Source organism: Jatropha curcas, chromosome 2 (assembly GCF_041381405.1).
Source record: "Jatropha curcas cultivar XTBG-Jc1 chromosome 2, XTBG_Jcur_1.0, whole genome shotgun sequence".
Lineage (NCBI taxonomy): Eukaryota > Viridiplantae > Streptophyta > Magnoliopsida > Malpighiales > Euphorbiaceae > Jatropha > Jatropha curcas.
In genome coordinates this window covers 12995011-13009592 of record NC_143152.1, presented here as the reverse complement: position 1 = coordinate 13009592, position 14582 = coordinate 12995011, and the positions used below count along the sequence as shown (strand labels likewise).

Sequence of the window (14582 nt, the reverse complement as noted above, 5' to 3'; positions counted from 1 at the left end):
TCAAATAAAAAGGAATCATAAGGAGTTCCTCCCAGTTTCAGTGACAAACCCACCAATGGGCCTATCTGGTTAGATTCCGTCCTTCGTATTTTTCCCATGGTGCTCGGAAGGGGGCTCACAAGAGTGCTAACTCCTCATAATGATTCTCGGCCCATTGGCATTTTGGAATCTTGGATTCCATCATTATGCACAAGGACTGCACTTCTATTTCCATTGGTAGCATACTTCCACTCCGTAGACTAAAGAATAAGGAGTTGCCCCATTCGTAAATTTGGCGGTGGTCCTGTAGCCCCATAAAGCACATTGTAATTTGCTTGCCCAATCTCAATGATTTTCTGCCATTTTTCTCAGTATTTTTTCGATGTTCTTGTTTGCAACTTCCACTGCCCCATTAGATTGTGGACAATATGGTGAAGATTTGTGATGCTCAATTCCATACTTTTCTAACAATGTCTTCACCTCTGCTTGGAACTGAACTTCATTTTCTATCACTATATGATGGAAAATTCCATATCTGTAGATCAAATTCTTTTCAATGAATTTGGCCATTTGTTTGGTGTTGATGTTCTTAAATGATTCTACCTCGACCCATCTTGATAAATAGTCCACTGATACCACTATGAATTCATGTCCATTGGAAGTAGGTGGTGAGATTTTGCCAATGATATCTATTCCCCAAGCTGTAAATGGCCATGGCGAAATAGAAGGATGTAATTCTGAAGGTGGAATATGACTTAGGTCTCCGTGGATTTGGTATTTGAAGCACATTTTCACAAAGGAGATACAATCCTTTTCCATTGTCGACCAAAAGAATCCTTGTCTGAGAATCTTCTGTACTAATGCTTTTTCGCTCATGTGAGTGCCGCAAAACTTTGCCAGTTTCATACTCTCTTCAACTTCTTTCCTCGATACACATCTCAATAATACCCCATCTGACATTCTCTTGTATAGCTAACTGTCAAAGACTGCAAATTGTAAAGCCGAACATTGTATAGCTCTTCTGTCATCTCTAGTAGCTGAGTTAGGATAAACGTTCTTAGTCATCCATCGCAGGACATCATGAAACCATGGTTGATTCTCTTCCTCTATTTCCATGATCCTTTCTCCTTCATAACATGGGATACTAGCTGAAGACATCACAAATAGCTTCTTAGACATAGCTAAAATCTCTTTCCAAGCTGATGCTAAATTTGCCAAAATGTCCGGTACTCGGTTGTTCACTCTGCTTGTGTGTATGAAGGTTACTCTTTTAAAGTTTTGAATAACAATGTGAAGGTAGTCAATATAGGCTTCAACCTGTCTTCCTTGACTTCCCAATTTCCGTTAGCATGCTCGATTGCCAATTTTGAGTCCCTAATGACTTCAATTTAATTCCATTATCCAGATAACAACCTTCTAATCCAAGTATCACTCAATAGTCATAATAATTAAGCGTACCTAACTACAACCTGTTCATGATTTTAAAAGTTCATTTGCTTCAATATAAAATCTCAATGATATATAGTCATACATGTATATACATAATAATCTCATATCCATAGGATAGTCAACTCAAGCATCTCAAGTTAAACCACATCAATCCTCACTTAACATACTCCAATATCACTTAAGTAGTCAAGTAAGTAAGCATACCTGGTGTAACGCCCCAAAATTTTCAAATCTTAAAATGATATTATTTTATCGGGTCATAAATGGTGCTACAGAGAGGAGGATAATATTTTATTTAGACCCAAGGAAGATATTGAGTATAATTAACTATGAATGGATAGTGATTTACCGGTCTGTGAATAGTACAACCGGTTTGTGAATAGTACTACCGGTCCGGGAATCGGTATTATTTTGGTCCGGAAAAATTACTATATATGTTTTATATTTTCTTTAATATTTTTGGAGTATGTATGCATGCTTTTGATGGGTAGAAAGTAAGTAATGAATATTTTTGGAGAATTTAGATAATTAGTGAATAGTGAATTATGGTGTTATATTAAGTAAGGAAATTTGAGGGATTATTTTTATGGAGGAAATTTGAGGAATTATTTTTATGGAATAAATGAGAGAGTTTTGCGGAGATAAATAATATTCTGAAGGAATTTCATTGGAGAATATATGGAGCCATTAGATTAGATTACTAGTGACTTAATCTTAGCCATCCAATTTGGGGAAGGAAAAGACCAAAATACCCTTTGATCACTTTATAAGTTCAACTTCAATTATTGAGCAACCACTTTTTATCTTCTTCTTCTTCTCTTCAACGCCACTTCCTCTTCTTCTTCTCTTCTTTGTTTTTCTTCACTTCTTACTTGTTAAATCCACCAAATTAAACACAACCAACTTGATTTAAGTAATTAATCTTAGAGAATTAAGCTTGATAAGTGATTTGTGGTGATTATTTTCAAGAAATTTGGAGATTCTCTACTTAAGACAAAGGTTGGGGAAACCTCTACCATGGAGTAAAGGCAAAGTTAGAGCTTAGAAAGCTTTAATTTAAGCTTGCTAAAGCTTATTTTTAAGGTTAGTGTTCATAAACACACTACCTTATTTGAATTTTTGATTTTGTGCATTTATGCTATCATACATGTATTTTGGGATTTTGTATGAAATGATTGATTTGTTGAACTTTGGTTGCAATAACATGATCTTGGGTGATGTTGATGAGTATTTAGTATGTGGTAGAAATCTCTACCTTGTATCTTTGTTGTTCATGTTCTTTTCATGGTTAAAGTAAGCTGAATTTTGGAAAAAGTGTTATTGGGTGAGATTAAGGGCTAGTTTTCGACCATTTCCATTTTCCCTTTGTGTCTGAGTCCTTCATGAAAGTTGTAGGTCTACTTCTTATCTTTCCAACACATTCTCTTGGGTCCAATTTGGAGATATATAGCTCAACTTATGGCTGAAACACCCAAACTGACTCTGTTTGTGTCGGGCCACATGCATCACTGAATTGAGTGCCAATTTTGCCCACTATAATGACAAGATTATGTTCTGAGTTCTTCATGACAGTTGTTGCCCTGTGTCTTGAGACTTTTCTGGTTTTTTATTGGTTTAATTTGAGTGTTTGGTGAAGTAGGAATTTAATAAACATTGGACTTAGTTCTGCTGAATCGGGTCTGGACTGTTGGTCTGTGTTCCTAGCTTCTGTTTACCATCTTACACATTGAACTGGGCTGTGGTCCCTTCATAACAGTTGTATAATTTTGTCTTATCTTTCTAATGAATCTAATTTCGTTCAATTTGGAGACCTATAACTCAATTTATGTCTTAAAAACACAGCAAAGGTCAAGGTTATTTTAATGCTGAAAATTTCCTATGCGTTGACTCATAGGTTTATTTGGCTAGATGTATGTATGAATCATGTGTGATGAGGTTCTGTTGATTATTTGTATGTTTGAGGATTGAGTTGACAAAAATAAGATAGAAGTTTGAAAAGTGTTACTGTGGATATGTTTAAATGGATATAAATGGGAAAAATTGTTGGAAATTTTGGGATAAAGTGTGGAATTTAGTTTAGATAATGCATGATGAGGATAGAAATGGATACCTTGGTGAATAAGAGTTATGTTAGTATTCTTGGTTGGAGAAGGAAATTCCTCCCCTTGGTTTTCAAGAAGAGGCCAAACCACTCTAGGGTGGTAAGGCTTACTTATTTTTTTTTTTTTTTTTTTGTATGGTATGCTATCTACATAAATATGACATAAGTATGATTATTTTGATAACTTTCATATGTTTAGAGTTTAAAAAAAAATGGGTATTTAAGGTGTATGTGCTTTGAATTTTACATAAGTAAAGTATGATTTTATATGATAAGACGTTTCTTATGATAAATTTCATTATGACGTTAAGAAAGTTTTAAAAGAAAAGGAATTTATGAGAAAGTTTCCTATATAAAGAATATATATATACTATCTTAAAAAGAATGTGGTAATTTTTGTAAGTTGTAAGTTGAGAAATTTTGAAGTGATGGGTATTAAGTACTGAAGTGTTTTTGATTCAGAATTATTGCTTTTGTGAAAGAATGATTTTGATTTGGGCTCTACTATGCATGATTGAAACGTGGTATGATGAGATTGATTTTGTTATTGTGAAGCTATGATCATATGCTAGGGTTATCAGCCCTTATAAATAGGCGGACGCGCTTATTTGTGTGATGGGGTGGTGCTTTCATAGGCCACGGTGGTGCTTTCATAGGCCACGGTGGTGCTTTCATAGGCCACGGTGGTACTTTCATAGGCCACGATTGTGTGATGGGGGTGGTGCTTTCATCGGCCACGGTGGTGCTTTCATAGGCCACGATTGTGTGATGGGGGTGGCGCTAACATAGGCCATGATCAAATCTGCTTATGTTCATTCTGCATGAGTACGAGCCTTAACAAAAAAGGAAATTTTATTGTTGCTAGAAAAGAATGAAGACATATTTGTATTTATAATCGTCTTATTGCTTTCAAAGTATTTGAATTAAACGAATGAGATTATATTATTTTAGTAACCTTACTTTGGAAATTAATGATTATGTTATCAAATGAATTTTCAAAGCACGATATTCCGATACATGGTTTTAAAAATAAATAGTATATGTATTGGTATAATAAATGTGCAAGTAATGAATTTATGAGTTGAAAGAATTAAATTCTTTATGTTGTTAATTAATAGTTTATTAGATATTTCTTTTGCTATAAATGTATATGTATGTTGAAATTTAATGATTTTATGTAATTTGTGTTTTAATTAAGTTGTCATCGCAACTTTAGTAAGTATGTGAATTATGAGCACCATTGAGTTTTATACTCAGCGCGTTGATTTTTATCACGCGCAGGTTAAAGACTGTGGTTGCTGCTTGAAGACTAGAAGAGTAGCATCAGGGCAGAAGTGACTATTGTCGTAGTAGTAGATTGAGATTATGTAATTAAGACCTATGGCATGTATAAGTATTATATTTTCAGAGATTGTATTATTTGAATTATAACTTAAGCATGTAATTAGCAATTATGTTGGTGTCTCTATTCGGAGATAAGCATAAGATTCATTAAATGATTGAATATAAAATATGTCAAGAGAGTTGGTATGATTAGTTTATTAAGACTTGATATATATACTGAATGCAATTAATTGATGACTATTAAAATGCTATTGAGGATTTATATAATTATGAAAATATAGAAGTGTTGTTGTGTTATGATGATTATTTGGAGATGTTGGGAGTTTGGAGTTTAATTAGGAGTGTTTTGTATTCACATGTTTGGCGAGCTCAGTTTTTAAAAGGGAAATTCTTACAGTATTAATGTAGGATTTTTCCCAATCTATTTTTCAAAAAAAAAAAAAAAAAAAAGAGATGAAAACGAAATGAAATGATTATCTATAAAAACAAAAAAATTTCTCGCTACACTTGTGAATACTCAATTACTTCTAATTCATAATCTTATTTAATGATTTGTATGTTAAGTTAAGACGGTGTCTCCGGCACCGAATGTGGCATCCGTCATCGGATCTTACGGGACTGGGCGGAGGGTGTTACACCTGGTGCATAGCATAAGCTTTCCATAGTATAATACTAAATGGGTATTATTAAATCATAGTCAAATATAAGTCAAACGTATTCAGGTTTCATAGTGATTCATAAGTCAACCAAGTCAACTTTACATTATCAAGGTCCTAAAGTATCATTTAATCACACCATATACCACACAAGCAAGTATGGTATCAACTCTATAATTTAACTCATGCATATCATAAAATAAAAGGTCACACCTCATGGACATAGTTCAGCCTGTCCTAGAAATATAGGGTGTATGCTTCTTTCTTTGGGTTTGATCATATAATTATCTCATGTTAACATCCAATTGCATATTTGATATAGAACCTCTAAGAATAAGCCTGAGAACCCTTTTGATTATTATGGACCCCCACAACGTTAACTTGAAAATCCCAATAACAATTCAGTCTCAACCCCTAAGAAAGGCTAGAATTCAGATTGCTTAGAAGGATGATCAAAGATCTAGAATAAAGGAAACTTGTTTCTAAATTCCAGATTCGAAACACTCTATAAGAAGATGATCAGTCCACTTGAATGTTCCCTAGCATGTATTCTACTCAAGAACACAAAGATAAAAGCAAACAGCCTTTTGGTTATCATTCAATAATCCATCCCTAGTGAAATTCGTTTTAGGCCTTTATATAGCCTTTACAAGACCTAAAAACTCATAATCTAAAATAAATAAACTCAGTTTATAGGCTTTAACATAAACAAGTTTGGACAGCCCATTATCAAAGCAATAAAACTAAATAGCTTTTAAATTAACATGTTTTAAAAAATTCCATTATGACAAAAATATAAACATATTTAATTTCATTCAACTAACAAGGCTAAGATCTAAAAACAAACTTAAGTAAGCCATTTTTTGAAGTGAATTAAGTTGTAATTAATTTTATTTGATCTTGTTTCCAAGCCTTAGATCCCTGTAGCCCATTACAAGCCAAATTCACCAAATCTTGTAGGTGACAAATAAACGCTTGTTGAATCTTCTTGGCTTGTGATCTAGTTATAGGCCCTTGAGGTGGAATAATTGGATTGAAAATCTCCTTAATTTTATCCTTGCTTCTTTGGTCATGCTCATCCTCTTGGTAGGCTACTCCATAACATTTCCCCTCTCCTCAAAAGGATTCGTCCTCGAATCTAAAGCATCACCTACATCAAAAGGACTCAAATGAGCCATATTAAATGAAGCACTTACATTGTACTCACCTGGCAAATCCACTTTATATGCATTGTCATTAATTCTTTCAACCATTTGAAAGGTCCATCTCCTCTTGGGTTCAACTTGGACTGCCTTTGGTGTGGAAACCTTTCTTTATGAAAATGTACCCAAACCCAATCCCCAGGCTGAAAAATCGTTGGCTTCCTTCCTTTATTCACTCGTGAAGATACTTTAGCATTTTCCTTTTCAATCCTTTCCTTAACTTGCTTATGTAACTTCTTCATCAAATCTGCCTTTGAATTAGCATCAACACTCACAAATTTGTTAGGTGACAATGGTAATAAATCAATAGGAGTAAGTGGATTAAAACCATAAACAATTTCAAATGGAGAACAATTAGTAGTGCTATAAACAGCCCTATTATAAGTAAACTCCACAAATGGTAAACAATCCTCCCACATCCTAATATTCTTTTCCATAATTGCCCTAAGTAAAGTAATCAAAGTTCGATTAACTACTTCGGTTTGGCCATTAGTTTGAAGATGGCAAGTAGTCGAGAACAACAGCTTAGTTCCTAATTTTCCCCACAAAACAGACCAAAAATGACTCAAAAACTTAACATCTCTGTCACTAACAATACTCTTAGGTATGCCACGCAGACGCACAACCTCTTTGAAGAACAAATCAGCAATCAATTTAGCATCATCAGTTTTATGACATGGTATAAAATGAGCCATTTTACTAAATCTATCAACCACAACAAAAATACTATCACGACCTTTCCTAGTTTTAGGCAATCCAAGCACGAAATCCATAGACAAATTAGTCCAAGGTTCATTAGGAATAAGTAATGGTGTATATAATCCATGTGGTTTCAACCTAGACTTAGCCTCTCTACATGCTATGCAATGATCACAAACCTTATGCACATCATGTTTCATACCAGGCCAAAAGAAATGTTCTATCAGCATATCATAGGTTTTATTTACCCAAAAATGAACCATCAAGCCTCCTCCATGGGCTTCCTTAATCAACAATTCTCTCATAGAACACTTAGGAATACACAATCTATTTTTCTTAAACAAGGAACCATCAAACAAGTAAAAATCATTTGAAACAGCTACATTACCACAAGATACATATATATCACCAAAATCATCATCATTAAGATATAACTCCTTAATATGCTCAAAACCCAACAATTTATCACTAAGAGAATTAAGCAAAGCATACCTTCTCGACAATGCATCAGCAACCACATTCTCTTTACCCTGCTTCAATTTAATCACAAATAGGAATGTTTTTATGAATTCCACCCATTTGGCATGCCTACGATTTAGCTTATCCTGACCCTCCAACTGCTTTATACTTTCATGGTTAGTATGTATCACAAACTCTTTAGGCCATGAATAATGTTGCCACGTATGCAAAGCTCGAACCAAAGCATATAACTCCTTATCATATGTTGGATACTTCAAGGCTACCCCACTTAACTTTTCACTAAAATACATTAATGGCCTTTGATCCTGCATCAAAACAGCTCCAATCCCTACGCCACTAGCATCACATTCAATTTCAAAAGTTTTATCAAAGTTAGGCAAAGCAAGCAAAGGTACATTACACAATTTATCCTTAAGTTCATTAAATGCATGCTGTTGTGCATCACCCCAAATAAATCCAACATTTTTCTTAACTAACTCATTTAAAGGTGCAGCTACAGTGCTAAAATCTCTAATGAATCTTCTATAGAAACCAACAAGCCCATGAAAGCTCCTCAGCTCACTAGCATTCTTAAGTTTCGGCTAATCTTTAATAGCCCTTACCTTTTCCTCATCAACCTCTCCTTGACTAGACACCATAAAACCAAGAAACTTAACCTTATCCATGCAAAAACTACACTTCTTAAGGTTAGCATACAACTTTTCACGCCTAAGAATGTCTAATACAAGACGTACATGCATAACATGATCATCCAAACACTTAGAGTAAATTAGAATATCATCAAAATAAACAACAACGAATTTACCCAAGTACTCACACAACACATGGTTTATCATTCTCGTGAATATGCTAGGTGCATTAGTAAGACCAAATGCCATAACAAGCCGCTCATACAATCCATATTTAGTCTTAAATGCGATTTTTCACTCATCACCCACATTCATTCGAATTTGATAATAACATATTTCAAATCAATTTTAGTGAATAAACAAGAGCCATATAACTCATCAAGCATATCATCTAATCTAGGAATAGAATGATGATACTTTAGAGTGATTTTATTGATGGCTATGTAATCCATACACATCCTCCATGTTCCATCCTTCTTTGGCACAAGAATAACAGGAACCGAGCAAGGACTAAGACTTTCCCTCACATACCCCTTAGTTAGCAACTCCTCCACTTGTTTTTGTATCTCCTTTATTTCAATGGGATTAGTTCTATATGTTGGTCTATTGGGTATGGAAGTAGGAATGAAGTCAATTTGGTGTTCTATGCCTCTAATTGGTGGCAATCCATTGGGCATCTCTTCTGGAAACACATCATTAAATTCCTGCAAAAGATCAACAAACACACTAGGCAAAGACGGGTTAAGATCATTGGTGGCCAAATAAGCCCCTTTGCACAAAAGTACAAATATAGGCTGATTATTGTACAAAGCATGTTTAACCTCACTTATCTTAGCTATCAAACTCACATTCTTTTCTTTTTTATCAATAGGCTAAATTTGCTTTCCTTTTTCTTTCCCCTCTTTCTTTTTATTTGCACTCTGTTTATTTTCACTCTCTTTTTCTTTCTTTACAGCCTCAAGTCTCATCCTTTTCATTTTACATTGGTCTTCATACACTTCTTTTGAGAAAAGTGGTGTTAGAATGGTCTTCCGCCCATCCTTTGCGAATGAATACCTATTGAGGTATCCATCATGCATAGCCCTTCGGTCATATTGCCATGGTCTACCAAGTAGAATATCTCCAGCATGCATTGGAACCACATCGCACAACACTTCATCATGATATTTACCAATGGAAAAGGAAATGATAGATTGTCTATTTACCTTAACCTTACCACAATCATTAAGCCACTGAAGTTTGTAGGGTAGTGGGTGTGGTGTAATAGACAACCCCAATCTATCAACCAAGAGTGTATTCACAATATTGGTGCAACTTCCACCATCTACAATCACACTAAATGCCTTGCCTTAAACATGGCATCTTGTATGGAACAAATTATCTCGTTGCTCCTCATGGCTATCCTCCTTCAATTGTGTGTTAAGAGCACACCTAGTAACCAGCAAATCACCTCTAATTGGCTCCTCAATGCTTCCGTCACTACAATCCTCCACTTCTGGCATCTCTCCATCATCACTCTCTTTATTGACTTCTTCTTCATCAGTTACTATCTCACCATTTCTCAAGGTTATAACCCTCTTATTCGGACATTCTTTGCTGATATGACCTACACCTTGGCACTTCCAACATTTAATATCTCTGTTTCTCAGCTTAGGCTCTTCGACTTTGGATTTGTCTTTACAACCCGAATCTGCCTTCGCCTTTCCACCATCATGAACAACCTTATTTCCACCCTTAAAATCATGCTTTCCATCCCTTTCCAAGAAGAACTAGGATTAGAATAAGGTTTGGAAACATACCTTGCTGCTTCTCTTCCTTGGAATTATTTTTCCAGCTTGATGGCAATATGCACCATCTCTTCTAATTCCACATAAGGCTGCAAATCAACTCGATCCGCTATGTCCTTGTTCAAACCAGCTGTGAACCCCTACCCCCAACAATAGGCATATAAATGCATATGACTAAGGGCAGAAATGCACGTGAATGTGTGAGTCGCCACCTTGTTTAATTATTTTATGGTAAACTAGGAAAAAACCCTAAGTTGACTCCAATTTTAATTAACCTAGTTACTAGATTAATTATCCCAACGTTTAAGGCACAATCTTCGAACCCGAGGTGGATCCCGAGACTATGTCATGCTGATGAACTAACCAATGAATGAATGCTTTGTAGGGTAAATGATGTAATTGGACCAATGAAATGTTTAAGTGATTTCGACTTGCCGCTCGGAGTTAAATCCCGAACGTACCTACGTACTTCCGTTTGAATGGAAGATCAAAGTCGACGTAGTTCGATAGGCCTTTTTTAAAGGGCTTTGAATGGGTATGCTTAATGCATGAGTGTGTGTATGCTTTGTGCATTTTGTTTAGGCATTTTGCCAAAGAATTGATTGATTTGATTTAAGGCTTTTGTTGCCAAAAGAGTTGATTTAAGGCTTTTAGCCAAAAAGATTTATTTAGGCAATTTGTTGCCAAAAATTGATGTGATTTAGACAATTGGTTTGCCAAAATTGATTATTTGAAGGCTTTTAGCCAAAATGAATTGATTTAGGCAATCTGTTTGCCAAAAGTGTTGATTTGGCGATAGTCGCCAAAATGAGTAATTTAAGGCTTTTAGCCAAAAGATTGATTAATTCAAGGCATTTTGCCAAAGCTTTGATTTAAGCGATTTGTCGCTAAAAATGGTTAATCTCACTTATAGGCAATTTGTTTGCCAAAAGTGATCAATTGAATTGCAATATAGGCAATTTATTGCCAAAAAAAACGTGTTTAATTAAGGCTATTTAGCCACAATTATTGATTAATTGGACTTAAGCCGGACTGTTCGAAATAAGGCGATTATACCATAGTCATTTATTGACTAGATACTTTAGCCAATATTGTCGGATTTAGGCTTCAATACCACGATTATTAATTAACCGGGCATTTGAGCTTAATTATATTTAATTGAGGCAGTTTGTTTGCCAAATTGATGACGTGAATGCATTTATGCAACAGTTTAATTCAGAATTGGAGTAGAAGAAGAATATGCATGAAATGCTGAAATTAAATAGGTAGAGTTTCGTTATTACCTGAGTTAATCGGCGACCGCTTCTTAGCTTCAGCTTGAAAACTCCAAATTAAGCTCCTCGTTTGGGGAATATTAATTAGAATTAATTCAATTTAAGTGACCAAGTATCACAACAGCAGAATAATAGAAGCCTATACTAAATGCAGAAAAGCAGTAAAAGAATCGCAAGGAGCGTAGGGGAGAAGGAGCGTCCATCAACACAGACTGAGTGAGTAAAAACGAAGTGCCGGGGCTGTATTTATAGAAAAATTCGGACTGGAGGGCGGCAGCTGTCGCCGTGTCGGGCGGCCAGCGCCGCCGCCGCCGCCGTGGCCAGCGGGCTTGTGGGTCTCTCGTTCAAAAGCCTTTTTCGGGAGTTCCGTACCTCCAAAAAATATTCCGGGACCAGCTCTGCGATCCTCGTAATTTTTCGGACATTTCAAGTACCATATTGGCATACTTTCGGTGAACTTTTCCGAATGGCCTCCGGTCCAGCCGGACTATTTGCAATCCGAGAAAATAGGCTTTTTGAGCCTCAAAATTTGAGTATTCACAGTTGCCCCCCACCAGTAACCATAAAAATGATTTATGGGAGTCGGTGGTTGTCTAAAACACAAATTTTGAAGGCGAAAATAGGACGCGTCCAGAAGACCCGCCTTTTGGCTATTTTCTTATAAATAGCTTAAAATTTCACTTCTTCTTTCATTCTAAACTCTCCAAATCAAAGAGCTCTCTCAAATTCTCTCAACTTCCTCATCATGACTTCTCCGAGTCACAGCAGCGACGAGGATTTTCTGGAGTCTTTGGGAATTTCCCTAGACACGGACCTTACAGCGGCCGCAAACACCCATGCCTCTATGACTGGTATTTACGCCCAAGCAAGTTTGCTCTTCTTTTTTTTATTATTATTTATAGCATTTTACTGTTTTATTAGTATGCATGCTAGGGTAGAACTAAGATATTATCCTTAGTAAGGAACCGAGGAATAACTCTTAGATTGCTTTACCTTTTAAGACCCCCATATTAAATTGGATGTGGGTGAGGCCTCTGTGGCCGAAATTCCGGTCGAGATATTCGATCATAACAATCCAGTTGGAGCGATTATTAGTCCATCCCATCTGGACTACCTGAGGCATTTTGACATGGGTCGGAGCAGCCACAAAGAATTACTGGGCGCTTTGGCCGAGAGATGGTGGGACACAACCAATACTTTCCACTTTGCTTGGGGGGAGATGACAATGACCCCCACTGATTTTTCGGTGATCTCCGGGATTCCTTTTGGCATTCGGCCGGTCGAGCTGTATAATGACTGGAGGACTGAGATTTCTCCTGATCGGATGGTTGAGCTGATAGGGATTGACCTGCCCCGGATTGTTGGGTCAGGCTCTGCTACTCCCGCTTTGAGTGTTTCCAGACGCTGGTTATCCCTCCAGGCCCCTGACATTTATGCTAGATACAGGCAAGGAGAGCTGACGGCTACTCAGGTGGCTAGATTCACTTTGTTGCTGCTGTTCGCTTCGACCTTCTGGTCCAACAGGAAAGAGAAGTTTAATCCTTCCATCTTGAAGAGTTTGGAAAATCTGGCCCACCTTGAGGAGTACGACTGGGCCGGCACTATTCTGAGCCGCATGTATGATGATATGTGTGATCTGAGTCGGGGCCACTGTAAGCTCAGCGGGACCTACTACTTTTGGGAGGTAATGTAAAGAACATTCTCCCTTTCTGTGTTTTTCTGTTTATCATTCTTGAATTTTTCCTCACTGATTCTCGCTTCTGTTTTGCAGACTTAGGCATTTGAGTACTTTCCTTACACTCACCCGGAGCTGATTCATGTTGATCTTGGATTAGGGCTGGTACCTTCGGCTTGGAGATGGTACCGATCAAACCTTCATACCATTCGGCACAAGAAATCGCTGAAGGATCTGAGAGCCTTTTTTGATACTTGCACTCTAGAGTAGATATGTGCTTAGTAATTCTTGCATATGTTAAATAAAAAGGATTTATTAACATATTTGAGGTGGGGCCGATGACTACCCATCTACAGAGTTGGATTCAGGCCGACCCCCACTTCCAACGGTCGGATGCCTTATCTCGGCGGAGGGTTGTCCTGTCGCACCCCGTCCTGAGGCGATATTACTTGGGCGAGAGAGTAGACCTTCAGATAAGAGGCTGTCGTTCTGTCCCTTATTCCCCTCCTAAGGACATGCGGGCGGGCAAGCAGATGACGCTCACCGATGCTCATACTGAGGGTGTTCCACATATGGAGTTCATCCTGGGGGGAGATTATGCCGAGTTCTGCAGAATCTTTTTGATGCAGCCCATTGGATCTCGGCTTGATGGTTTTCAGAGACCGGCACCTTCCCAGCCGCTTGGCACCCATTCTTCTCGGGCTTCGGGCCCCTCGACTAGGACTCCGAGGTGGAGGCTTACGACCGATCCCTCTTCTTCCACTCTGGTTGAGGGCCCATCTCAGGCTGGGCCCAGTCACCTGTCAGGTCCTTCCAGGGCTCCTCGGGCCATTTCAGAGGCTACCGGGCCGCTTCATCAAGGCCTGGCCAACCTACGTCTTCCATACAGCATTTCCTACTATACACCTGATGGCACTGTAGCTTTTCGGGAGGTCTCCCTGGAGAATGTGGATCGCCTGGATCTTCCTCCCGAGGACATTACTGAGGTAAAGACTGATAAATCTCTCACAAAAAGGATTCATAAGAGATTTGATATTGACTTGTGTTTGTTTTTTTTTGTATGGCTTCCAGGTACCAAGCGGCTTGGTCAGTCAGATGATGGAGCTGATGCTCGGGATGCAGCAAGAACTTTCTGTGTCCTGGACTCTGAGGGCCTTTGATGATCGGAGGAGGAGGCCCCGCCACTGATGCCATTAGATTTTTCCTGTTTTTTTTCTTCGCCTGTATTTTCTGTACTGAACTTTGACTATACCTGCACTTGGTTAGTACTGAAAATTTCATATGTATGCATGATTATCCACTTTGTT

General features: G+C 37.4%; 1 pseudogene; it reads right to left on the bottom strand.

The window, feature by feature from the left end:
- Nucleotides 1-8850: 8850 nt before the first annotated feature.
- On the bottom strand, nt 8851-12293 carry LOC149498269 (uncharacterized; annotated as a pseudogene).
- Between the last annotated feature and the right edge of the window lie 2289 nt (nt 12294-14582).